The sequence below is a fragment of the Tamandua tetradactyla genome, chromosome 5 (assembly GCF_023851605.1).
Source record: "Tamandua tetradactyla isolate mTamTet1 chromosome 5, mTamTet1.pri, whole genome shotgun sequence".
Lineage (NCBI taxonomy): Eukaryota > Metazoa > Chordata > Mammalia > Pilosa > Myrmecophagidae > Tamandua > Tamandua tetradactyla.
In genome coordinates, this window is record NC_135331.1 from 49489755 (window position 1) to 49517420 (window position 27666).

A 27666-nucleotide genomic window follows, 5' to 3' on the forward strand; every position below is an offset into this window, starting at 1 on the left:
GCATCTGTGTTCAACACTGTGTCTTAATGGGTTAGTATGATAAAGTTTTCTGTTGTTAAAATTGCTAAACATATTAGGTAGACTATACTCCAGAGGTAAAGGGAGCTTACTTTGACATTTTTGGCTATATATAGGCCTTAAAGCTGTAATCCATGAAATAAAGAAGAGTGGAGAAAGGGCAAAGAGAAGGGATGCCAGGTGTGAGAGTGAAGGAAGAAAATTTACAGAACACTTTTTTTAAAAACTCATGGTATGGGGTGGGGATGGGGAGGGGAACTGTCAATGAAATAAGTTGTTTCAGATGATTGGAATATGTTTTTGATTATGCAACTTACATGTACATTAAAAGTAACCATTTTGCATTGAGAAATAAATATTATTAAAATTTGACATAGTATGACATAGAAATGAAAGTATTAAATCCTTTATTATATTTTTCTCTATTGCGTAAGTGATATGAGCATAGCTCCTTAGAAATCTAAAAGAGTCAATATAGATCAATTCATATCACAAGTAGATGATGTTAGTGAAGTTTATCTTTGATAAGTTTTATTCCATTTTTAAAACTGGTAATTAGTTTGAATTTTTAATACATTAATGTTAATAAATTGATACTATTCACCCTAAATAAATTGCAGACTCCTCTACCATACAGTCATACATGGCTGACCTCCATTTCTCTCCAATCTTATCTCTTTCTCCCTTTAATTTCTATGCTGGCCTCTCTTATACTTGCTTGACTCTTCTAAGTTTTTTTTTGTGTTCATGGTTGTAATTTTTATTATATTTATCAGGTTCTAGAATCAGGGTTATTTTGGCCCTCAATAAAAACAGTTTTCTCTTTCCATTTTCTGGAAGATTTTGAGTAATGCTACTGTTATTTCTGGAATATTTTACCAACTAAGTTGTCTGACTAGGTTTTTCTTTCTGGAAAAACTTTTAATTACAAATTTAATTTCTTTAATAGACACTGATTATTCAAATTTTGTTTCATTTATTGTTAATTTTGAAAAAAAGGAAAGCCTTTCATTTTAAGCAAGTCTTACTGTTCTTTTTAATGTCTTTAAGATCTGTAGTGAAGTATCATTGTTCATTTCTAATATGGACAATTTGTGTTGTCTTTCTTCTTTCCAATTTCTAGCTTAATTCTACTGTGATCTGAGAATAGTAAGGATTTCTGTATAATGAGCCTAACGACAAGTTTGTGCAATAGATATATAAAAGAATGTGAGTCAATCATTGTTTAAGCAACATTCTATATACGCCAATTAGGTCAGATTTATTAATTGTGTTGTTTATATCTTCTATGTTTCTTACCTTATTAAAAAAATGTTTTGACATTTTCTATCAGCTATTGCAATTTCCACTTCAGTTGTGATTTTTCTATTTCTCTTTTCTGTGTGCTCATGAATTCATGAAATGTCACTTTAGAAGTATCTCTAGTAATGCTTCTTTCCTTAAAGATTATTTTGTATGACACTAGTAAAACTATATCAGTTTTCTTATGGTTTGAGTTTCTGTTAAATATCTTTTTTTACACCTTTACTTATACTTTTTCTGTGTTTTTATATTTAATAAGTATTTATTGTAAGTGATATGTAGTGTTTTAAAAAAACCCAATCAGATAATCTTGGCCATTTACTCATAATATTTATTTCATTTCCATTTAATAGTATGCTGATAGTATTGGGCCCATAATTATCATTTTTAAATTTGTTTTCTATTTCATAACCAAGTTTATGCTCTTTTTGCTCTTCTTTCTTGCCTTTTCTTGGGTGAAGCAACTTTTTGCTTATTTTTATTTTATATTTTATTATAAATTGTTTTGCTAATTTTTTCTGTGTTTCTGCATAGCATTGTAGAATGTACTTGTCACATAACTGTCCAATACTAGTTATTATTTTTGCCACTTCCACATTGTAACTAGAATTTTAGAAAACTTTAATTCCATATACTGTTGTTCATCTTTTAAGTAATTAATTTAAATAATTTTAATTCTACATATATTTTAAAGTTCTGAAAACATTACTATTATAATTGCAAATAGTTGATACCCATTTATAGTTATCCACATATCTGTCTTTTCTGATACCTTTAATTATCTTCCACATTTCTTTGTTCTTATTTGGCATTACTTTCATTCTGTTAAAAGAACTTTCTTTAATATTTCTTTTAATCAGGCTTGCTGGGAAGGAATTCTCTTAGTTTATATTTGTCTAAAAACATTTCATTCACATTCATATTTAAAAGGATATGGTTATTGGACATAGTATTCTGAATTTTCAGTTTTTGTCTTTTTAAGATTTCAGAGATGTCACTCCATTGTCTTCTGGCTTTTGAAAAGTCAGCTATAAGTTTAACTGTTCTTCCTTTGTAGTTAATGTGTCATTTTCATCTGACTGCCTTTCAAATTTTCCTAACATAGTAATGGAGAGTTACTATGATGTGCTAAATAGTGTTTCTTTGTAATAACCTTACAAGGGTTTTCTTAGCTTCTTTAGTCTGTAGGTTGATGATTTATCATCATTTTAGAAAACTATCTACTATTATCCCTTGAAATTACTAGTTAGAACCCTTCTCAAATTCTTTCATTCCAAGACTCCAATCCCTCATTATTTTCCTTCTGAGACTTCAATTACATGTACATTAGAGCTTTTAGTGGAATTTCTCATACATCTAATGGTCTTCTCTGATTTTTTCCTTGTCTTACAGTTCATCAAACCTATCTTCTTCTGTGTTTATTCTTCTGGCAATTTAATTTCTTTTCAGATATATATTTTTTCAGTTCTTGAATGCCAATTTGATTCTTTTCTCAGATTCAAATTTCCTGTTGCAATTCTATATAATTTTTACCTGTTGTGTCGATCTTTTACTGTATTTTCTTGAGCATGTTAATCAGAGTTAGGTTTAAATCCTTATCTTCTAACTCCAATATCTAGAAGGCAAATGAATCCTTTTCCTTTTTCTCTCATTTTGTTTGTCAGCCGTTTGTTTCCATATCTTTGCATGTCTAGTAATTGAGTGAATGCCATGTTTGTGTATAAAAAATTTAAACTGTAGAGCCTCTATATTTTTCATCAGAGGATATTTTCTACCAGAAAGCTTACACTATTTCCACTACTATGAAAATACAATGCTGAAATGTTCATCTTACTCCAGTAATGTACTAATTTTCAGGCTAGGGTGCAGCTTCAATAAGACTCAATTTACCTATCTTTTGTACCTGTTCCCCATAGTGTGGACTTTAGCAGCCTTTTAATTAAGAACATGCTGTATTTTTGCCTCCTCATTACTTAGATTGCTGAAATTTCAGGTTTTTTGCTTAGCTCTTTGGACCTTTGCTCTACACATTTTCAGAACACAGCAGAGTTTGAAATGGAGATTGGTTGTGTGTTTGAGGCCCTTGGTCGCCAGTTTTGTCACTCTAACTCATATAAGTGCTAAAACATGATAGTTTGTCTGTGTCCCAGGAGCAGCCCACCTCTGTCTCAACTAAGCTCATATTTTCAGCTTTTGGCTCAGACATAGACTCAACAATGTTACCAGAGAAAAAAGATACTACAGATCCCCAATTTATTTCTGAAAGTTTGTCTTTTCTGGAATTTCAAACCCTCTAAACTTTGTTTCAGCAGCTATCTGAGCCCTTAAAAAACATTTTTATAATTTATTGGTTTTTCTCACTGCCGTGAATAGTTAGTTCATCCTGCCCTGAAGCAGAAGCCTTCATATCTATTAAATACCTGTGGTAATTTGAAACTGTATCTACCCCAGAAAAGATTATGGTTTTAAAGCTAATCCATTCACATGCGTGTGGATCCATTGTACGCAGATCTTCTGGTGAGTAGGATCTTAAACTGTGACCCACCTCATTTAGGGTGGGTCATAATCCTCTTATTGGAGCCCTCTATAAGAAAGAAAAGCCAGAAAGACTCAGAGAAAAAAGGCAGAGAAGCTGAAAGACAACACACAGAAAGCAAACAGAAACACACAGAAGCTCAGAAAGAAAGCCACATATGGAGCAATCAGAAGCTGAAAGCAGCACAACCCAAGAGAGAAGGGGGAGACTAGCAGACATCACCATGCGCTTTGAGGATCTCCAGTAGCCATTTCTTCAGGAAGAAAGTATCATCCTGTTGATGCCTTGATTTGGACAGCCTCAAAACTGAAATTTATAAACTAATAAATCCCTACCTTTAAAAGCCAGTCCTTTTCTGGTATGTTGCATTTAGACAACTTTAACAAACTAAAGCATTAACTTTATTTAGAGGACTCATCCAGTAAGCTCAAACCTCTCCTCTGCAGCAGATTGATTTTTCTGTTTTTAGAACATTTCTATTTTAATGTGGTCAAAATAAAAAAGAATTTTGTATTCTCTCATCTCTGTAATGGCTCCATCACATTCCCAATCATCCACAACAGTGTGGGTGACAGGGTGGTTGCAATTTTAAATAGGGGCTCACAGACCTCACTGAGAAGTTAACCTTTGAATAAAGACCAGATGGAGTGAAGGACCGAGGTATGGAAATATCTGGGGGAATGGTAGAGGGAATAACAAGATCAAAGGCATTGATACAGGTGTGTGCCTAGTTTTTTGTGTAATGGCAAAGGGAGAATAATAGGAAGTAAATTCAGACCAGGGCTTATCTAAGCATTTCCTCTAACTCTTTATTCTCTTTCAATATTTTAAATTCAATAAATAGCATGTCCTCTCTGTTTTCCCAATGAAATGTTTTTCATATACATGCCTCATTAATAACCCTGTTGCCACTACTGGCATTCTGTGTGTTCTAGTTTGCTAGCTGCCAGAATGCAATATACCAGAAATAGAATGGCTTTTAAAAAGGGGAATTTAATAAGTTGCTAGTTTACAGTTCCAAGGCCAACAAAATGTCCCAATTAAAGCAAGTCTATAGAAATGTCCAATCTAAGGCATCCAGGAAAAGATACTTTGGTTCAAGAAGGCCGATGAAGTTCAGAGTTTCTTTCTCAAGTGAGAAGGCACATGGTGAACACAATCAGAGTTTCTCTCTCATCTGGAAAGGCACATGGTGAACACGGTCAGTGTTCCTCTATCATCTGGAAGGGCACATGGTGAGCATAGTGTCATCTGTTAGCCTTCTCTCCTGGCTTCCTGTTTCATGAAGCTCCCCAGGTGGCATGTTCCTTCTTTATCTCCAAAGGTCGCTGGCTGGTGGACTCTGCCTCTTGTGGCTATGTCGTTCTGCTCTGCTCTCTCAGAATCTCTTTTACTCTCCAAAATGTTTCCTCTTCTCATGGACTCCAGAAGCTTATCAAGACTCACCCAAACGGGTGGAGACATGTCATCATCTTATCCAGCTTAACAACCACTCTTGATTAAATCACATCTCCAGGGAGGTGATCTAATTACAGATTTGAAAATACAGTATTGAATAGGGATTATTCTGACTTTACAAAATGAGATTTTGATTAAAACATGGCTTTTCTAGGGGACATACATCCTTTCAAACCAGCACACAGTGTTTCTTGCCTATAGAAAATGGCAAATCAGAAACTGATCATGCCAATCTTGTCAAGCTCCACTCCAAATGAATCCCAAGTAAAACATCCTTTCCTGCCATTACCACCTTTGTGGTTACAGGATCAGACTTTAAACTTAATAACTCTGGGGGTTTTCTGCTATCACACATGGGAAAATCAATTGAAGAGGCAGAAATGTCTCTGGTCCCTATGACATTGGGAAAACAGAGTAACAACTTTACTTTGATGCCTACCACAATGTTAGAAATATTAGAATTCTGGAATCTCTGTACATCTATTAAAAAACCAAATGGATTTATGAGTTTAAAACTGTGCTGATGAATGAATAGAGTTTTCAATTTATTGTTGTTGGGAAAAAATCTAAAATAAAAGAATCAATTGGTCTTGTGACTTTTTGGCAAAATTTTCACTTAAAAAAAATCCTACAATGTTTGGCTATTTCAAATAACTGCTACCCAGACAGCATTTTGAATATCTCATCACTATAATTTTTTTTCCCACATACATCATGCTGACACATAGAGCTTTCATAAAATAGCCAGAGGATTACTACATTTCTAGTGAAGGAGCAATTTTCAAGACATACAGTAATATGTGTACATTAATTGTCCATATAGCTGTACACTTCCTGATTCTTTTACTAACACAATTAAAAACTGGCCCAGCAAGCTCTGTATAGATCTTCTGGGAAAACATCTGTTGTTTTCAGCTAAATGAAATTACATCAATATGACTTTCAGCTTTTGCTATGGATCATCTGCCTCTAACTTGGCACATTTGAGAATCTTATCATTCCTCTGTTTTCAGTAAAATAAAGTTCTAAATATTCATTTACTAATGCAAAATTGTTCGTAACAAAAATCACAGAAACCAAAAAATGTGAAAACAGATATTACAAGTCTCATTTCTGGGGAAATATTGGAAAACATTAATTTAGTGTTTTTTGCAATAGAGGGAAAAACATTGCTTTTATGATTAACATTGAAATTTCTCCCTTGGGGAAAGAGAATGGAAGCAATGGAGGGAGGAAGGAAAAAGACAAGAAAGAATGGTAGGTATAGTTTCACAGCACTGGAACAGGATATTGTTTTCTAAATTTGCTGCATATTGTGAAGAATGAAACAAAATATGACCAATGTTAGAAAATTAAAACAATATTTATTAAGCTAAGTAAATTAAATTTCAGCGTACGTTTTAAAAATAATCTATGGTTAATACAAAGAAAGTAAGTCTATACAATGTAGAAAAACACTTTTGTAATATCTGTTTTCACTTGAGTAAATAAAATTAAAACCTGGTTGCATGGACAGGCACCCAGTCTCTGGCATGGCAGGTGAGAACTCTGCCACTGAACTACTGTGGCCTGCCCTAAAAATCTGGATTTTTATATAAAGAAAATATGTTAAACAACTATCACAACTGTGGTTGAAGAGATTTTCAACTTCATGTAAAATTCTAACACAAACTACATAAAAATAATTGCATGACAGCCAGGAACGATCTGTTAATTCACTTATTTGTTCAGTACCTAAAAAACTTTTTTGAATCTGAAGAAACATAAAATTTAATTTTTCAGGTGAATTTTAACTTCTGTGATATTCAAGTCTGCACAAATCTTACATGTATGTTTTTGGGGGAGCTTTATACATTTAATGTTGGTTTATTATATATGCTTTATATTCTTTCAAAAATGTCTCACTTTAAGTTTTTCTTCTCTCTTGAAACACACCTAATTTACTTTACTTTATGGTCACATGCTAAAACCAAAAACATGGGTAAAGAACGAAGCTGCCCTCTGTATGCAGAAATACAACACGGTGCACAAAATCCCTTGTTAAGAGGTGGATGAAACAGCAAGAAAAAGAAAACAAAACAGATTCACTTCATAGATCCAGAAGAGATTATCTGGGCAGTTTCATGAAGGAGATGAGTCACCGCGAAAATTTCCAAGAAGGGTTGAAGCACCATTGTGAAGAAAGAGATGTGAAGAAGAAATGATGTCATGTGCGGAAACTGCAAAGCAAATGGGGGAAGATGATAAAACTCCTCGGAGATGATGGTTCCTCTATGTCAGTTTATTTAATGTAGAATTGAAGAAGCATATTAAAATAGAGAAAGTCTCTCTAAAACCAACCCATTTACGAATAAGTACAGATAAACCTTAATGTTTTCAACACAAAAATTTTCCTGAACTCCAACCTCCAATATCATAATCAACAAAAGATAAAGACAAGTCTGAAATCCAAAAGGTTCAGGAAACTAAAATATTACTCGCAATTTATTTGGCAGCAAAACCTTTCCTGGCCCAAGCTGGCAAGAAGCTACTTAAAATATCTACCCCACTTACTGAGACTATTCCTATATTTGACTTCAGAAATATTAATGTATTTGATTGGAGCCATGCTCCAGACTCTGTTAGAGGGGGTTGGAGGATAAGATCGGGATGTGTATTATAGTAAATGTACTGGTATTAACTTTCAAAAATCAAAAAAATTTCTGAAGGAAATTTCTGCAAGGAATTGTGAACTATTCAAGCTGGCTCTCAACCTTTTCCCTCCCAGTTAAATAATATCAACTCTTCTTTGTTTCTTTTTTAAAGATTTGTTTTAACCTTTAAATCTTGGTATGGATTCCCTGTGACTTTTGAACTTTCTTCAAGTTCTCTATGTCCCTTTTAGTTACAGAATGCAAATTTGGATACAAAACTGAAGTGAAAACTTTCTTCATTTTCAGCATCTGTAAGTATTTCTTAAAAGATTGTTTAGTACTCTGTTCAAAGTAGATCACAAAAAACAATCATTCCTTAATAGCAGCTCAAAAATAATGAGAACCTAGTTGGTACTTTGCATATAGCAAGTAGGCTGTCAAATGTTTGGTGAATTAATCAAACTATGACTGAATTTTTTTTCTTTTAGGAAGAAGAAAAAATCGTTTTATACTGATTAAATATGGCAAATATATGGCATGGGCTTTTTGCACAAATGATAAAATTATCTACATCAGTCTACATATTCATTCACACAACACTATTTGAAGCACGGAATTTAAGAATATCTTACTCTTGCACATACATCATTCTCTCTTCACATGTTTCCTGGAGCTGCTCTATTTTCATTGTCAGAATTTTGCTTTCCTCTTCCAGTGCACTTTCCTCAGACTGCAATGTGTCACTGTCACCTTGTATTTTTTTTTTAGTATACTCTCTAAGGTATAAAGGATTAGGTCATTGCAGTGTGTGCACGTGGACCTGAAAACGTGGTTGGGAGGCTGAAGAGAGGGGTATGAATCCAGAAATCAGAAAGCCATTCTTGACTTTACAATGCCAGAGCACTTCCATTAAGAGGCAATTTCTTATCAATAAGCAGTCTACCTTCAAAGGTACAATTGTTGGCTGCCAAGCCTCACAGGCAATACTGTAATATTAATACTGCAGGATTTGCCAAGTTTTGGTCCTTGATATTCTGACCTCCTTCCAATTCCAGTGGAGCGCACATCCTTTAAATCATGTCACCCATGATTCTGTTGATTACATGGAGTGTTTTGTTGTTTTCCTTAAAAGTATTCACTTCATTTGAGAGGCAGATTTTTAGTTCATTGAGTTCGTCAGCATAATCCTTCCGTTTGTTATCTTGAATTGTGCAGGTGCTATTGTGCAGGTGCTATCGCTGGTAACTCCCTTGATCATATGTCATGGTACATTTCCTCCGGTGGGAATGGAAGAGTCCAAAATCCGTAGGAGAGCTGTGAAGCTGGCGACTCCGATGGAGAATTTGGAGAAACTCCACAGGAGAGGCTCACTGGCTGAAAGAGTGACTCTTCTTCCCGGTGGCTGCCTGCCGCCTCTAAGTGGGGGGCGGGCGGGGACAGCAAGGGGACCACCGGTTGGCGGGGTGGGGGGTGAGGGGTAGCCAAGGAGCCGAGTGCAGGCCGAGACAGAGAGGCGGGGGCAGCCAGGGGGGCAGGGCAGGCCCGGGTTGCAGCGAGGGATGCGATGGAACACCGTGGTCCAGGTCTCCGGCGTTGAGCAGTTCCCTGCCCCGCTGCATTATGGGAGTTTGACCTCCACCCTGGCCAACCGCCGCCTCCATGGCCAAGGCTGTTTGCCCCGCTGCATTGTGGGAGTTTGACCTCAGCTGGCGCCGCCCCCTCCTCCAGCTGTTCACCCCTGACTGAATTTTAAAATCCTGTTTTTATTTATACAATGCTGACTCATGATTACTTTTTAAAATGTTATATTTTATGCATTTCATGAGTCCTCTCTTTCCTCCTTTTATCTGTGCAGTTTTCTATTCCAAAGCATGCCACTCTGAACTTGTCCCTGATAATAAACTTTATTTTTGGTAATCCTCTTTATTACAGGGATTTTGAACTATAAGCATAAGCCCCAGGATGTTAATTATTACTCTTAGATTAGGATTATCTGCAAATTTTATGTGTGCTTCTAGAGCACACTTTACATTTCTAAAGGAAAGAAACTGAAATACTTTGAAATATTTCTTCTATACTTGATTCTGGTACCTTCATTCTGTCAGAGGAAACACAATAAGAATAGATTCTCAAAACTGAAAATATTTTCAATTTATAGATAAAACATCACATTTTCACCATCAATGAAAAATAAACATGGCCTCTTTCCTAGAGAAGCTCATTGTCTATTGAAGAGGTGAACACATGAACAATTAATTGCCCAACAGGATTTTGACTCAATTTCATGAGTATGTTCAAGGTACAGTGTTTTAGAGGTTCTGTTTTTTAAGGAGGTATCTTAAAAAGAATATACTCAAATAAAACATGATTGAGCTCCTCATAATGACAGGGAAAGAAGGGTGTGTTTGGAGATGTGAAATAACCATAACAATGTTGTGATCAAGAAAAGAAAGGAAAGGGTACACAAACACAGAGACTTGAGGGAAATTTTTCAAGGAATTTTAGCCCAATCAGTGTGACCGCATTAAATATAGACACAAGCCAAAACAAAAAGGACTACCTGGGCCATATTACAACTTTGGGGGTTATCTGGAGACAATGAATCACACTGATGGAGAGCATTCTCATTTTAGGCATGAGGGTTGGAGAGTTCAGGGACTGAATTTAGGGTGGGTGAAAGTCATTGCAGTAGTTGGTGAGAGACATTGAGGACTGAACTGAGTTGATGATATGAAAACAAAGCAAAGAGAGGTTAGAGAATGGTGAGGAGGATAGAGAATCATCTGTCTATTAGTTTCTTAGGGCTGCCATAACAAATTACCATAAACTGGGTAGCTTAAAACAACAGAAATTTATTCTCCCACAGTTCTGGAAATTAAGACAATGAAAGAGGGGAATCCTTCCCCACCTCTTCCTAGCTTCTGATGTTGCTGGAAATCTTTGACCTTCCTTTGCTTATAGATGCATCACTGTAGTCTCTCTGTCATCACATGGCATTCTCCCTGTAGGCTGTCTTTGTATCCAGATTTCTATCTTATAAAAGCACAAGATATATTGGACTTACATTCCACCCTAATTCAGTGTGACCTCAACTAATTACATCTGCCTTCACCCTATTTCCAAATAAGATTGCATTCACAGGTTCTGGGTGGATATGAATGGTGGGTGACACTATTCAAACCAGTACAGTCCACCCTGTGATTATCACAGTCCACCCCAAATTCCACATCCTTCCCACGTACAAAATACAGTCAGTTAATTTTAACATCCCCCAAAGTCTTTATGAAGTTAATTCTAACATTAACTCTAAATCTCATCTGAATACAATCACCTCAAAAAATGACAAATCTCATCTTCTAAGTCATCTAAATTATGTATGGATGAAATTCTGTGTATGATCCATCCTGGAGAAAAATTCTTGTCTGTCCCTAGACATCTGAAACTAGAAAACAAGTTATCTGCTTCCAAATTACAATGGTGTAACAGGCATAGGATAGAGGGCACTATTCTGAAAGAGATAAGATAGATGGAATAAAGGAGTCACTGATCTAAAGCAAGTTTGGAATCCAGCAAAGGGAAAGTTCCATTAGATTTCAAGGCCTTAGAGTGCTCCTCTATGGCTTCATAAACAGCCCTTTGGGCTCACTGAGGCATCCCTTAGCCTCTCCACCCAAGGTGGCATCCTCACCCTCTCTGATCATTGCTTCCCCGGCTCTGCCCTCGGAGTCATTCTTCCTTCATTTCATTCCATCTCTGTTCCTTACAGTTCAGACGGACAGTGTTCCTGCTGGTATAAAATTCTCAAAAATTGTATTGGTCTCCTTTGCATTTTTGAGAAGATCCATGCCAGTAGACTCAAGATTCTCTGCAGATACTTCCTGGATCCTGCTTAGAAGGTTCATTAGATCCAGAAGTCACAAGCATAATCTCCTTAGCAAATGGTTTTTCAACCAAACTCTTGACCCTGTTTCCAGATCGTGCTATCTGAACAGGTTGATGATTTTCCAAATCATCAACTCCTAATTCCTTCTTTGCTTTGAAAATCGCTTAGCAGTTCCTTCCACAATATATTTCTCCTCTTTTATTTTACTATATGCAGTAAAGAGAAATCAGACTATACCTTTCACACTTTCCTTGGAAATCTCTTCAGCTAAATATTCAAGTTCATCACTTACGAGTTTTACCTTCCACCCAAAGTAAATCTTAATTCAGCCAAGTTCTCTATCAAAAGATCACTTTTCCTCCAGTGTCCAATGGCATGCTTCTTTTCTCCACCTAAGACTCACCAGAAGCACCTTTTACATTCATATGTTCTACCAATATTTTATTCATGTGATGTATATATTCTCTACACTTTCCTCTCTTCTTTCTGAACCCCTACCAGAAATGCCTTTAATATACACGTTTTTACTACCAGTCTCTTCAAGGCATTGTAGGCTTTTTCAACCAGGGGCTTCAAAATACTTCCAGCCTCTTCCCATTATTCAATTCCAAAGCCCCTTCTACATTTTAAATTATTTTTTTACAGCAACATCCCAGTTCCAAATACCAAAATCTTTATTTGTTTTCTAGGACTGCCATAACAGATTTCCAAAACCTGACAGTTTAAAGCAGAAGCAATGTGTTCTAACACTGTTATGAACACTAGAAACTCCAAATCATGGTGACAGAAGGCCATGCTCTCTGAAAGCTCTATGGAAGGATCCTTCTCCATGTCTTCCTAGCTTCTGGTGGTTGCAGGTAATTCTTGGTGTTTCTTGGTGTATTAGTTAGTGTTCTCTAGAGAAACAGAATCAACAGGGAACACTCACAGATATAAAATTTATACAAATGTCTCATGTAACCATGGAAATGCAGAGTCCAAAATCCACAGGGCAGGCTGTGAAGCTGACGATTTTGATGAAGGGTCTGGATGAACTCCACAGGAGAGGCTCGCCAGTCGAAGCAGGAAGAGAGCCTGTCTCTTCTTATTCCTCCTTAAAAGGCTTCCAGTGATTAGATTAAGCATCACTGATTGCAGAAGACACTCCCCTTGGCTGATCACAAATGGAATCAGCTGTGAAAGTAGCCAACATGATCATGATTTAATTCTATGAAATATCCTCATAGCAAAAGACAGGCCAGTACTTGCCCAACCAGACAAAAATGTACCACTACCTGGCCAAGTTGACACATAAACCTGACCATGACAGTCCACCCCTTGTCAACTTGGCAGCTATACTCATCACCTTAAACCATACCTCATTACTAAACAGAAAACAATAAAAGACACATTTTTCCCTCACTTAAAAACACTCAACTGTCCTGCATATAACCAGAAACACATTAAATCTCTCCAGAATTGGGTGCAAGTCCTTGGGTAATATTCACTCTTAAACTTGATTATCTTACAACTTAAATAGTATAACATAAACAAAACAGCATTACAGTCCTCATTTCTGTAACTGATCACATGGTTGTAGTTCATATTTATCACCATCTTCTTCCACTACCCATTCCATGTTCCCCTACCCTCAGCAAGCACTTCAGCTGGTTGTGGTACTTTGCCTGGTGGGGTGACTCAAACCTTCATTCCTGGAGTGTCAGAGCCATTGGTAGTCCTGCTGGGATTAGGTTATTGCAGTTTTCCATTGATTTTAATCACAAGGCATTGTAGTACTAAAAGACGCCCTAAGGGATATCCTATATTCCAAGAAAACTCTTCTTTACCTCCACTGTGTAGTTGTAGTCCTATTTCCCCCTGATAGTCAGGGTCAGTCACCCCAGCCAATAATGTAATCCCCTTCACTTGTTGATCCAGGGGCATGAGTAGCTCAAAGTGATCAGGAGGTAGTCTTAGATTCCAGTTCAATGGATCCATCTTGTTTCTCCTGGTGGGAGCACTCCTCCTTTTGTAACTAAAACCTATAGACCAGCAGAGCTCAGCGTCTCAGGGACAGGAAGCAAAAATTTTCCTAGTGGATCACTAGAGGTAATAGTGAGTGGTGTCACTCCCATTTCCACCTCTTGATTCCTGGACCCATGGATCCTGGTTATGGGAGAAACAGCACCATACAGTGGGTGCTGATTAAGAGCACACACAGCTTCCTGGAGAACATTACCCCAGCCCTTCAAGGTATTGTCACCTAGTTGGCACTGTAGTTGAGTTTTCAAAAGGCCATTCCACCATTCTATCAATCCGGCTGCTTCTGGATGATAGGGAATATGGTGAAACCAGAGAATTCTATGAGCGTGTGCCCATTCCCACACTTCATTTGCTGTGAAGTGTGTTCCTTGATCAGAAGAAATGCTGTATGGAATACCATGACAATGGATAAAGCATTCTGTAAGCCCACTGATGGTATTTTTGGCAGAAGCATTACATGCAGGGAAAGCAAACCCATATCCAGAGTATTCATTCCAGTTAGAACAAATCGCTGCCCCTTCCATGAAGGGAGTAGTCCAATGTAATAAACCTGCCATCATGAGCTGGCTGGTCACCTTGGGGAATGGTGCCATATTGGGGGCTGAGTGTAGGTCTCTGCTTCTGGCAGATTGGGCACTCAGCTGTGGCTATAGCCAAGTCAGCCTTGGTGAGTGGAAGTCCATGTTGCTGAGCCCATGTATAACCTCCATGCCTACCACCATGACCACTTTGTTCATGAGCCCATTGGGCAATAACAGGAGTTGCTGGGGAAAGAGGCTGACTAGTATCCACAGTACGGGTCATCTTATCCACTTGATTATTAAAACCTCCCTCTGCTGAAGTCACCCTCTGGTGCGCATTCACATGGGACACAAATATCTTCATGTTTTTAGCCCACTCAGAAAGGTCCATCCACATACCTCTTCCCCAGACCTCTTTGTCACCAATTTTCCAGTTATGGTCTTTCCAAGTACCTGACCATCCAGCCAAACCATTAGTGACAGCCCATGAGTCAATATACAAATGCATCCCTGGCCAGTTCTCCTTCCAAGAAAAATGAACAACCAGGTGCACTGCTCAAAGTTCTGCCCACTGGGAGGATTTTCCCTCATCACCGTCCTTCACAGACACCCCAGAAAGGGTTGTAGTGCTGCAGCTGTCCACTTTTGGGTGGTACCTGCATGTTGTGCTGAATCATCTGTAAAGCAGGCCCAAGTTTTCTCCTCCTAGTCAATTCACTGCAAGGAACTCCCCAAGAGGCCATAGCTCTGGTCTGGGAAAGAGAAGGTAATGTGGCAAGAGTGGAGACCATGGGCATTTCGGCCACTTCCTCATGTAACTTACTTGTGCCTTCAGGACCTGCTATGGCACTATTTCATATATACCATTTCCATTTCACAATAAAATGCTGCTGCACACACCCAACTTAATGGCTTGGTTGGTTGGACAACACCCAGCTCATGATAGGCAACTCAAGCCTCATTGTAACTTGGTGATCCAAAGTTAAGCGTTCAGTCTCTACTAACATCCAGTAGCAGGCCAAAAACTGTAGTTATCTGCAACAGATAGTAAGGCTTTTCTCCAAAATCCTAGGGGTCTGCATTGTGATTCTCCTATAGGGGCCTACCAAGGGTCCAAACAGCAATTCTATTTGCCATTGACACTTCCAGCACCATTGGATCTGCTGGATCATATGTCCAGGTGGCAGAGCAGCTTGGATTTATCGCAGAGTCTCCTCTTGTTTATGTCCCCACTCAAAATTAGCAGCTTTTCTGGTCACTCAATAAATGGGCTGGAGTAGCACACCCAAAAGAGGAATATGTTGTTGCCAAAATCCAAAGAGACCAACTAGGCATTGTGCCTCTTTTTTGGTCGAAGGAGGGACCAGATGCAGCAACTTATCCTTCACCTTAGAAGGGATATTTTGACATGCCCCACACCACTGGACACGTAGAAATTTTACTGAGATGGAAGGCCCCTGTATTTCTGTTGGATTTATGTCCCAGCCTCTGACGTGCAAATGCCTTGACAGTAAGTCTACAGTAGTTGCTACTTCTCGATCACTAGGTCCAATCAACATGATATCAATATAATGGACCAGCGTGATGTCATGTGGGAGGGACAAATGATCAAGGTCCTTGCAGACAAAATCATGACATAGAGCTGGACAGTTGATATACCCCAGAGGAAGGACAGTGAAAGTATATTGCTGACCTTATCAGCTGAAAACAAACTGGTTCTGGTGGTACTTACTAACAGCTATTGAGAAAAAAGTGTTTGCCAGATCAAAAATTGCACACCAGGAGGTACCAGGGGATGAACTGATTTGCTCAAGCAATAATATCACATCTGGAATAGCAGCTGCAATTGGAGTTACCATCTGGTTGAGTTTACAATAATCCGCTGCATCTTCCAAGACTCATCTGTTTTCTGCACAGGCCAAATAGGAGAGTTGAATGGGGATGTGGTGGGAATCACCACCCCTGCATCCTTCAAGTCCTCAAGAGTGGCAGTAATCTCTGCAATCCCTCCAAGAATCTGGTATTGCTTCTGATTTAGTATTTTGCTAGTTAGGGGCAATTCTAGTGGCTTCCACTTGGCCTTTCCCACCATAACAGCCCTCACTGTATGAGTTAGAGAGCCAATGTGGGGATTTTGCCAGATGCTCAGTATGTCTACTCCGATTATACATTCTGGAACTGGGGAAATAACTGCAGAATGGATCTGGGGGTCCACTGGGCCCACTGGACCCACTGTGAGAAAAACCTAAGCTAAAACTCCATCAATTACCTGGCCTCAATAAGCCCCCTTTTTGACTGGTGGACCAGAGTGATGTTTTTGGTCCCCTGGGATTAATGTCAGTTCTGAACCAGTGTCTAATAATCCCTGAAATATCGGATCACTTCCTTTTTTCCAATGCACAGTTACCCTGGCAAAAGCTTATCAGTCTCCTTGGGGAACTCTTCGTGGAAGATTAACAGTATACATTTATCGCAGTATAACAGGGTTCTCCCCCAAAGGGACCTGGCCTCCCCTTCATTCGAGAGGCTCTGGGTCTGTAAACTGTCTCAAGTCTGGAAATTGGTTAAGGGGCCATGACTCTGTGCTTTTGTCATTCAGGTTAGACTTCTGTCCACTTGACCTAGAACACTTTTGTTTATACAGCTCCGACAAGAATTTAGTAGGCTGCTGATCTGTTGTATTTCTATAATACAATAAAATTCTACAATACAAAAAATTTTATAGCCAATGCCACAAATCTCTGCAAGGCAGATTATTTTGACTCCTGCTTTGAGTTTGCTGTCTATATAAATTGGAAAACTCACACAGTTTTTTTGGAGTATAATGTACCTCCTCATGTGTGATACTTTATACCTCACCTTTAGGGGCCTGTTGGGACTTTAGTCTAGTTATAGGTCTGGAAGAAATGAGGGGTGGTGGTGGTGGGTCATGAAAAGAATTAGAAATATCTTCCAAGCCATTTGTTTCAGGGCATTCATTTACAGTTTCACCTGGTGAAACAGGATTAATCACTCTAGGGCTAATCTCTTCAGGAGGAGGTTGGGTGGTCAATTCCTCAAGGCATGCTGGAGGTGGGGCAGTTACGTCCTCAGGGCAGACATTACAGGGTAACCTAGAGAATACTTAGCATAATGTAGGCTTTCAACCTCACCCCCAACATCATTATCAATGCATATGTCCCCATCTGATTTTTGAGGGTCCCACTCCATTCCAATCAATGTCCTTACTTTAATGGCAAACACCATGCAAGCTTGAGATTTCAGTTTATGTTGTAAAGTTGCTACTCTAACAATAAGATTCTGAGTTTGATTTTCAGAGACCTCAAGTCTACAGCTACAAGAAATAAGACTTTCCTTCAGGACACTCATAAAAACTTCTACATCCATCAAATGGCACTTAAGCTTTTCATTTGAAGCCTTAAGTCCATCCTTTTCACTCCTTAATGTATCCAGTGTACCTAACAATAACCAGTCAACATCTCTATACCTCCTATTTCCACAAAACTCTGTAAAGGTGTCAAAAACATTATCCCCCAGAGCCTGGCTTCGTAGAAGTGAAGCATTAGAAGAATCGAATGGAGATATTTTGACTATCTCTTTGACTATCAAAGACTCCATGGATTGTGAGTGTCATTCTGATTATAGGAATCAGAGTCCTTAGTACCTTTGAGTTCAGTCAGAGTAGAAAACCATTCATAAAAACCCATTTTTAAGTTTCTGTTTCTTAAGAACCACTCCTGGTACCAAGTTGCATTAGTTAGGGTTCTCTAGAAAAGCAGAATCAACAGGAAATATTCCTAAATATAAAATTTATAAAAGTGCCTCATATAACCATGGGAATGTAGAATCCAAAATCTGTAGGGCAGACTGCGAAGCTGACAATTCCAATGGAGGGTCTGGATGAACTCCACAGGAGAGGCTCTCTGGCTGAAGGAGGAAGACAGCCTGTTTCTTCTGAATCCTCATTAAAAGGCTTCCAGTGATTAGATTAAGCATCACTCATTGCATAAGACAGTCCCCTTGGCTGACTAGAAATAGAATCAGCTGTGGATGCAGCTGACGTGATTATGATTGAATTCTGTGAAATGTCCTCATAGCAAAAGACAGGCCAGCACTTGCCCAACCAGACAAACATGTACCACCACCTGACCAAGTTGACACATGAACCTGACCATGACACTTGGCTTGTAAATGCATTACTTCAGACTCTGCTTTTGCTTTCACATTCCATTCTTCCTTTGAGTCTGTGTCTCTGTGTTCAGATTTCCCTCTTCCTATAAGGACACCAGTCGTATTGGACCTTGGACCCACTCTAATCCAGTATGACCTCATTTTACATTAACTAATTATACCTGCCAAGACCCTATTTCCTAATAAGGCTACATTCATGGGCTTGGGTAGACAAGAATTTTTGGGTGGCACTATTCAACCCACTACAGCCTGTGAGGGAGATATTGGAAGTTTAAAATCCATATGGAAATACAGAAATTGGCTTTTGTTCAGTCTATGAAGGTATTCAGTAGCACTGAGAGCAATCTATCAAATTATTTTAGTTATTTTGAGTCTTTTACCAAAAACATCCATTCGTCTGCCTTTTTAAGGAGAGAGAGGAAAAGAATTGAGTTTGGGGGCTATGACATGACTACGGAAGACCTATACACTGACTAGCATTGAAGAGATTTCTTTAGATCTTTCGATTCCTAGGAAGCTTTTGAGTCATTAGCTGTGTTTGTATTGGCTCAGAGGGGTTTATAGTGGAGTTGTGTACAGAATTTTGGAGTTTTATTATATGAATGAACAAACGAAATACATTCTAGTGAAAGGAGTTAGATTTCAGAATGTCATTTCGAATAGTAAGTCTGTCAGGAGACAGAAACAGGGTAGAGATTGGGCAATTGGTGTAGAAGGTATACAGAATGTGCAACAGGACTGACCGTAAAAATTCAGAAATAGAAGGCACAATGTTACCTTGTAGCACAGTAACATATTAAAAAAAAGTAAGACTGTGTATAAAAAAATGAGGGCAAATCCTTCAATTCAAATAGATTTCTTTTAGTTATATGTGAAGTTACAATTGTTAGCAATAAGACACCACTCAGAGAGGATATTTTTAATGTCAACCTGGTGCTTCATTATGAATAGCAAAAATAAATTGTGCTTTTCATTTCTTTTTTATTGTAATAGATAAGCTCATATAACATATGCAAACTTTATACTGTCATTAGTCACATAAATAAAAATGTGATACTGAAAGTAACTTTTACAGAATGAATAATGGCTTCTCTTTTTTCCTTCTACTTTCTACATGAGATACATTCAGCATGTTTTAGCTTCCCTCTTCCTTGCCTTTCTTTCCTTCATTCTTTCTTTTTAAATTAGATATTAAGTCAGATTTTCGAATTGATAATAAAGTCACATGGTTAAAAACATTTTACATGAAAGTTTACAGTGAAAAATTGCATCCCCCTCCCTCCCTCATCCTCCCAGATCCCCCTTTTCCCTCATAGGTGATGAATACCACAGCTATTCTCATCAAGCCTCAGCTACATTCTTGCCTACATTGACTAGGAAAATAACCTTTATTTAGTATTTCAAATGATACTTTTCTCCTTACTTTTTTTTTTTAACATGGGCAGGCACCGGGAATCGAACCCGGGTCCTCTGGCATGGCAGGCAAGCATTCCTACCTGCTGAGCCACCGTGGCCTGCCCTCTCCTTACTTTTTAAGAATTATGGTAAGTAAAAGAAAAGACCTAGATAGGAGATCGACTTCTGGTATAACAGTGTCACTGACCCATTCTCCAGTGAAAACTGGTGAAAATTCTTTTTTAAGCCGTTTAATGTGTTTGGAAATGGCCCTAAGGACAAATAGAAAATGCAAAAAACATCTATTCAAGAAAATCTTCAAAACTTCAGTAAGAAAGATGAGACTATGAACAAGAGGTGGTGGCACCGGAAAAATCTCAGAGCTATTTGGGCAGTAAATAAAAAAGTATTTGCAAAGTCCCCTTGGGGGAATGGGGAGAAAGGAGGAAATATTCAGCTTCTCCATTTGGAGAATTTTTAGTACTCTCACAAGCAGTGGGGACAACTAAATCATAGGTCTAACCTTCGATCTTGGGGTTCACCTCTATGAGACTTATTCCTGCAAAGGATAGGCTAACCCTACTTATAATTATACCTAAGAGGAGTCACCTGCAGAGAAACTCTTGTTGCTCAGATGTGGCCTCTCTCTCTAAACCAACTCAGCATGTGAACTCACTGCCTTTCCTCCTACATGGGACATGACTCCTAGAGGTGTAAATCTCCCTGGTAACATGGGACAGAAAGCCTGAGATCAGCCAGGACCTGGTATCAGAAGATTGAGAAAGCCTTCTTGACCAAAAGAGGGAAGAGAGAAATGAGACAAAATAAAGTTTCAGTGGCTGAGAGATTTCAGTCAGAGTGGAGAGGTTATCCTAGAGGTTATTCTTATGCCTGTGAGAATAATCTGATGTTAAATTTATCAGAAGAAGACTTTAATGTATCTATCACAAAAAAATTCACAGGAAACAATATTTAAAGAGTATCAATAAAGAACTATAAATTATAAAAAATAACCAAGTGGAAAGTCAGTAGTTGAAAAGTAAAATAATTGAAATGAAATTGAAAGTTGACTTGAATGGCTTTGAGAGTAGATTTCAACCAGCAGAGAAAAGAGCAAGTGACCTTGACGATAGATCTACAGATATTATGCCAGTCAAAGCACAGAGATAAGAAAAAAATGAAGCCAGCTCAGAGAAACATGGGGCACTATTAAGTGCACCAACATATGTGGAATGGAGTACTAGAAGGAGAGGAAAGAAAGGATAAGATAAAATATTCAATGAAATAACATCTGAAAATTCCCAAATTTATTGAAAATCAATAACAACATCCAAGAAGCAGACCAGGCAACTGAGTGTGGGATGCAAACAAGAATGAAAGCAACTTGTTTAAAGAGTTTCGGATATGTCATCCACCACAGAAGTATATCACACAGCTACCCAAACTGGTAATTATAAGTTTAGTTTTCACTGGTTTAATGTTAATAAAATGCCAGCAACACTTAACTAAAAAATACTTAGATCTTACTTATGTTCTAGCAATAGTAATAAAATGTATTTTTTTCTATTCTATTTTAGAGATGACATTTAAAAAATAATATTTTCTCTTGATTCCATTAATTTTCTAACCTTTATTTTTCTTGTTTATACTTTTTATTATGTGTATATTCATTTTTGTTATCCCTATTTAAGTTATTTGGTTTTGCTGTAAGATGGCATATGGATGAATTATACAAGAAAATACTTCAGTAGAAGAGGGTTGACAGTGACATCTCATTTGAAAATTATTTCTGGAACAATATGGACACAAGTAAACAAATCCAATAATCAGAATAAAGAAGTGTTAAAACTGACTCCTCATCCGGGATAAAGGCCACTTGAGTAGCTTAGGAGCTGGTTATTTACATGAAATAACAGTATTATTAGTCTGTTCCCTGGTTTGCTGAGTGTGTGCATTCTATCATCTCCTCCACTTTCCCTTTTAAGATCTGTACCATTTTAAAGTCTCAAGGCAGAGAAAGGAGAAAATGGCTTACAGGTTTTTATTTTGTTTTGCTTTGTTTTGATTTAAAATTATATACCTGCTGGATTGTGCTTATGTAACTGGAAATTAAGCAAAACTTCAGTATATTTACTGAAATGTAAATGTGCATATTGTTGATTGAAAAAAAGATGCTTCAAAACAAGGTGCAACCGTACAACATTGTTTTAGTAAAAACTACATAAAACATAAATATTTATTTCACAGAATAAGATCTGCAAAGACGTGTAGTGAGTTGTGTGGGCAGTGGAGATCTCTGGGTTGTAGGATCGTTTCCTTGTTTATTTTTTCAATTATAACATAATTCATCATTACCTGAACTCAGATGTATCAGGTACAAACCCTCATAAAGCCCCTGCTCCTACACACACACATTCTATTATATGCTTATAACCACTGTCATCCTGGCCTTCCTACCTTAATTTTATTGTATAAATCCATTTCATTAACATAAAAATAATTAAAAATCATCCATTCAGTCAGCCAAGGAAATGACAGAGCAGTTCTTATTGCTGGGATAGAGTAGAGAAAAAATACATATAGTCCCTGTCCTTAGGATGCTTACAGGCTACTGGGACAGAAAAATAGAAAAATAAAGTATTGCACTTACATTATCAGCGTGTAATGATTTTACATATGTGTCTGCCAGTTTTTGTGTATTTTCCCCAGTAGACTGTGAGATCTCAGAGGCAGGGTGGGGGGTGAGGGGGTTGTTCCTTTGGCTTACCTTTATCTTTCCATGTCCAGAGTAAAGCCTGGCATATGGTAGGTAATCAATAAATAAGCTGAAAGTAAATACATCAAAAAACACATACTTAGAAATAAGTATAATAGTGCCTTCTGAAGAGCAAGGCCAGAGTCTGCATACTAGGGGGAAATAGACTTCACTTAATTAGTTCAACCAAATCACAAAACAAATAAGCATACAAGAACAACAATAGTTGCCCCAATATGGTATCAAAATAGCCAGCTTTTTTTCCGGTGCCTGCCCATGTTAAAAAAGAAAAAATAGCCAGCTTTTAAAAAAATATTATGAGATGTGAAAAGAAACAGGAAAATGTAACCCATATTCAGGAAAAAATGCAAGCAACAGAACCTGTCTAAGAGGCATCTTAACAAAGATTTAAAGGCAGCTATTATAATTATGTTCAAGAAAATAAAGGAAACAATGTTTAAATAATTAAAGGAAGGTATAATGACAATGTTTCATCAAATAGTAGGAATTATGTTTGAAAAAATGAAAAAATTTTGGAGTTGAAAATGATAACTGAAATGAAAAGAGGGGCTTACCAATATATTTGAGCCTGTAGAATTTAAAAATCCATGAACTTGAAGATAGATGAATGGAGACGTATAATCTGAAGAACAGAATAAAAATAATGAACAAGATTTTTTTAAAAAGACTGAAAAATGTGGAACACCATTAAGTATACCAACATATGCACAGTGGAACTACCAGAAGAAAGGGAGAAGGAGAAAGTGGCAGAAAAAATATTTGAATAGATCATGGCTAAAGACTTCCCTGTTTGATATAAAATATTAATCTACACATCCAAAAGTTTCAACAAACTTCAAGTAGGATAAACATAAAGAGCTCTATACCAAGAGACATCATAGTCAAAATGTTTAAAGACAGATAAAAAGAGAAAATCCTGAAACCAGCAAGAGAAAATGACTCATTATATACAAAGTAACCCCATTAAGAGTAACAGCTAAATTCTTACTACTAGATAGTGGATCAAGCCAGCATAAAGAAATAAATATCTCCAATACAGGTAATCATGTGGGTTATTGTTAATGCCAAGATTATTGTGTTGTTTATCTGATATGCAACCCCATCATCTTACAGGTTCCATAATGCAAATACATCAAGTATAATGACAAATCTCTGGTTTTGTACATACAATGCATAAAGACATAATTTGTAACAAGCACAACAAAAGGACAGGGGCATCAGGAATATAAGAAAACTGTGTGTGTATGCTACTGAAGTTAAGTTGATAGCAAATCAAATATGATTGTTGTAAATTTAAGACGTTAAATATAAGTTCCATGGTAACTAAGAAAATGTCTGAAAAACATATACAAAAGAAAATGAGAAGGGACTCAAAATGGTACACTACAGAAAATATGAAAGTAGACAATATTAGAAGAATTGAGGGAAAAAAATTGATATAAGATATATAAAGACCAAATAACAAAATGGCAGAAGAAAATGTTGCATTATCGGTAGTAACTTTAAATGCTAATCTCTCAAATTCAAACGCAGAGATTGACAGAATGGATAAAAGGCATAGCACTAGATGCTGTTTATAAGAGACTCACCTTAAATTCAAAGACACAAGTGGGCTGAAATGAAAGGATGGGGGAAAAATTACTATTGAAATAGTAACCAAAAAAGGGCTGGGTAGCTATATTAATATCATGTGAAATAGATTTTAAGTCAAAAACTGGTACAAGAGGCATACTGATGAAGGCTTAAATTCAATAAATAGATAACAATTATAATATACATGCACCTAAAGGCAGAGCCCCAAATATATAAAGCAAATTTGACTTGAAGGAAAAAATAGACAGTTCTACATTGTTACAAGAGTTCAATACACCACTCTCAATAATGCATGGAATATCAATAAGGAAATAGAAGATGCGTATGATACTATAAACCAACCAGACTTAACAGACATATATATATAACACTATATTCAACAACATCAGAATACACATTCTTCTCTATTCACATGAGTCATTCTCCTGGATCTATGCTAGGTCACAAAGCAGATCTCAACAAGTTTAAAAAATCAAAATAATACAATGTATCTTCTCCAACTACAATGGAATGAAGCTTGATATAAATTAATCAATAAGGGAGAACAAGAAAATTCACAAATATGTGGAAATAAACACACATTTAAACAACCAATAGCAAAGAAGAAATCATGGGAAATTAGGAAGTGTATTGAGGCAAATGAAAACAAAAATGCAACATGCCAAAACTCATGGGATGGAGCTCAGGCATGGCTAAGAAGGAAATTTATAGCTCTAATGGCTTGCATTAAAAAAGAAGAAAGAACTCAAATCAGAGACCTAACCTCACATCTGAAGGAACTAGAAAAAGTAGAGCAAACTAAGCAAATGCAAAATGATCAGAAGGAAAGAAATAACAAAAACCAGAGTGGAAATAAATGAGATAGAGTATAAAAATAAAATAAAGAGAATCTGTGTCGTTTGAGCTGTATGAACCTCAGGAAAACACGTTCTTAAACTCCTGTGGGTGTGAATCCATTGTAAGTAGGACTTTTAATGAGGTTTCTTCAATTAAGATGTGGTCCAGGATGGGCCTTAATTCTATTATTTGAGTTATCTAAAAGCAAAATGAAACTCAGAGAGAAAGCCACAAGAAGAAAGAAGCTGAAATTAATTGGAATCTGGGAGAGAGGTGAGGCCACTTTATGCACTGCCATGTGACAGAGGAGCCAAGAACCAAGGACTGCTGGTAGCCAGCCCCAGAATACCAGTCTTTAGGAGGTATCACCTTGATGACACCTTGATTTGGGTTTTCTCTCAGCTTTGAAACCATGAGCTTATAAATTCACATTTGTTTAAACAAACTCGCTGCATGGTGTTTACTTGAGCAGCCCAGGAAAGCAAAAATAGGAATCTGTAAAATCAAAAGTTAATTTTTTGAAAAGATCGTGAAATTGACAAACCTTTATCTGTATTAACAAAGTAAAAAAGACAGATAATACAAATAAAATCAGGAAAGAAAAAAGGAACATTACTACCAATTCCACAAAAATAAAAAGGCATGCAAGAGGATACTATGAACAAATGAATAAACAACACATTTTTTAACCTAGATGAAATGAAAAAATTCCTAGAAACACACAAACTACCTACACTGATTGAAGGAGAAATAGAAGATTTCAACAGACCAATAACAGGTGAAGAGATTGAATCACTAATCAAAAATCACCTAACAAAGGAAAGCCCAAGATCAGATGGCTTCACTGGTAAATTTTACCAAACATTCCAAGAAGGATTAGCATGAGTTTGGCTCAATTTCAGAAAACTAGGAATAGAAGGAAACATCAAACAGACAAGCAACCCAATTAAGAAATGGACAAAGTATCTGAATAGACATTTCTCCAAAGAAAATATGCAAATAATAAAGTATATGAAAAGGTGCTCAACACTATTCACCATTAGGGAAATGCAAATCAAAAACAGAGTGAGGGGCAGGCTATGGTTTCTCAGCAGGCAGAGTTCTCCCCTGCCATGCCAGACACCCAGGTTTGATTCCCACTGCCTGCTCTTGCGAAAAATAAAAATAAAAAATAAAAAGTGAGATATCATTGACACTCAGTAGAAAGGCTACTCTGAAAGAAAGGGAAAGTAAGTTTTGGAGAAGGTGTAGAGAAATAAGAACACTTGATTATTGGTGGGAATGCGAAATGGTGCAATTGCTGTGGAAAACATTTTGCAAGGTTTCCAGAAAATTTAGGACAATGTTACCATATGACCCAACAATCCCACTTCTAGGTAAATTCTCAAGGAAATTGAAAGCTGGGATTGATCAGATATTTGTGCACCGATGTTCATTGCAGCATTATTCACAATTGCCAAAAGAGGTAAGTAACCCAAGTGTACATCGAACAGATGGATGGATAAACAAATGTAGTATATACTTATAATGGAATATTATCCAGCTATAAAAAGAAATGAAGTTCTGATACATACTACAGTGTGGCTGAACCACGAAGACATCGTTTTGAGTGAAATAAACTAGTGTTAAGGACAAGCATTATATCTCATTTAAATGGAGAATGGACCCTAATGTAAAGTATGAACTATAGTTATAATTATAATAATGTTTCATCAATTATAATAACATTACTACACTAATGCAAAATGTTAACAATAGAGAAAGCTGTGGGTGTGAGTAGTGGGTTTATGGAAACTCTGTAGTTTCTGCATGAATTGTCTGCAAACCTAAAAAGCTCCTCTAATTAAAAAAAAAGAGAGAAATAAAAAGATAACCTAATTAAATAGAAAGATATTGCATGGTCATGGCAATGCTCCCCGAATTGATCTATATATTTAATGCAACACCTATCAAAATCACAGATGAGTTTTTGTTTTGTTTTGTTTTGCAGAAATTGAGAAGCTGGTCTTAATACATATATGGAAATGCTAGAGACCAGGAATAGTCAAAACAAGCCTGGAAGAAAAGTATAAAATTGGAGGTCCGATTCAATTTCAAAATTTACTACAAAGATAGTGTGGTACTGGAATTAGGATAGATCAATGGAATTGAATCAAGAGTCCAGAAATAACATTTTATTTATGGTCAATTGATTTTCAGCAAGGGTGCCAAGGAGAATATCTTTTTTGACAAATGTTGCTAGGACACCTGGATATCCAGTGGAAAGGAATGAAGTTGGGACCCTACCTCCCACCATACACAAAAATTAACACAAAATGGATCCTAGATCTAAATGCAAAGAGTAATATTATAAAACTCTTGAAGAAAACATAATAGCAAATCTTCATTACCTTCATTTAGGCAATGAAGCCAAACACACGCAAAAAATATATACATATGTGTAAATTGCATTTCATGAACATCAAGAACATTCCACAAAATGGGATGAATTGTTTGTGAAT

The 27666-nt window shown here is 37.0% G+C and overlaps 1 long non-coding RNA gene across 1 annotated transcript; it reads right to left on the bottom strand.

Annotated features, from left to right (window-relative positions):
- Window positions 1-7019: 7019 nt before the first annotated feature.
- LOC143682417 (uncharacterized) lies at window positions 7020-9441 on the bottom strand. The gene is made up of 2 exons (XR_013175128.1): window positions 8592-9441; window positions 7020-7533 (listed from the first exon to the last, which is right to left on the bottom strand). It is a non-coding gene; the product is annotated as an uncharacterized LOC143682417 (long non-coding RNA).
- Window positions 9442-27666: the final 18225 nt, after the last annotated feature.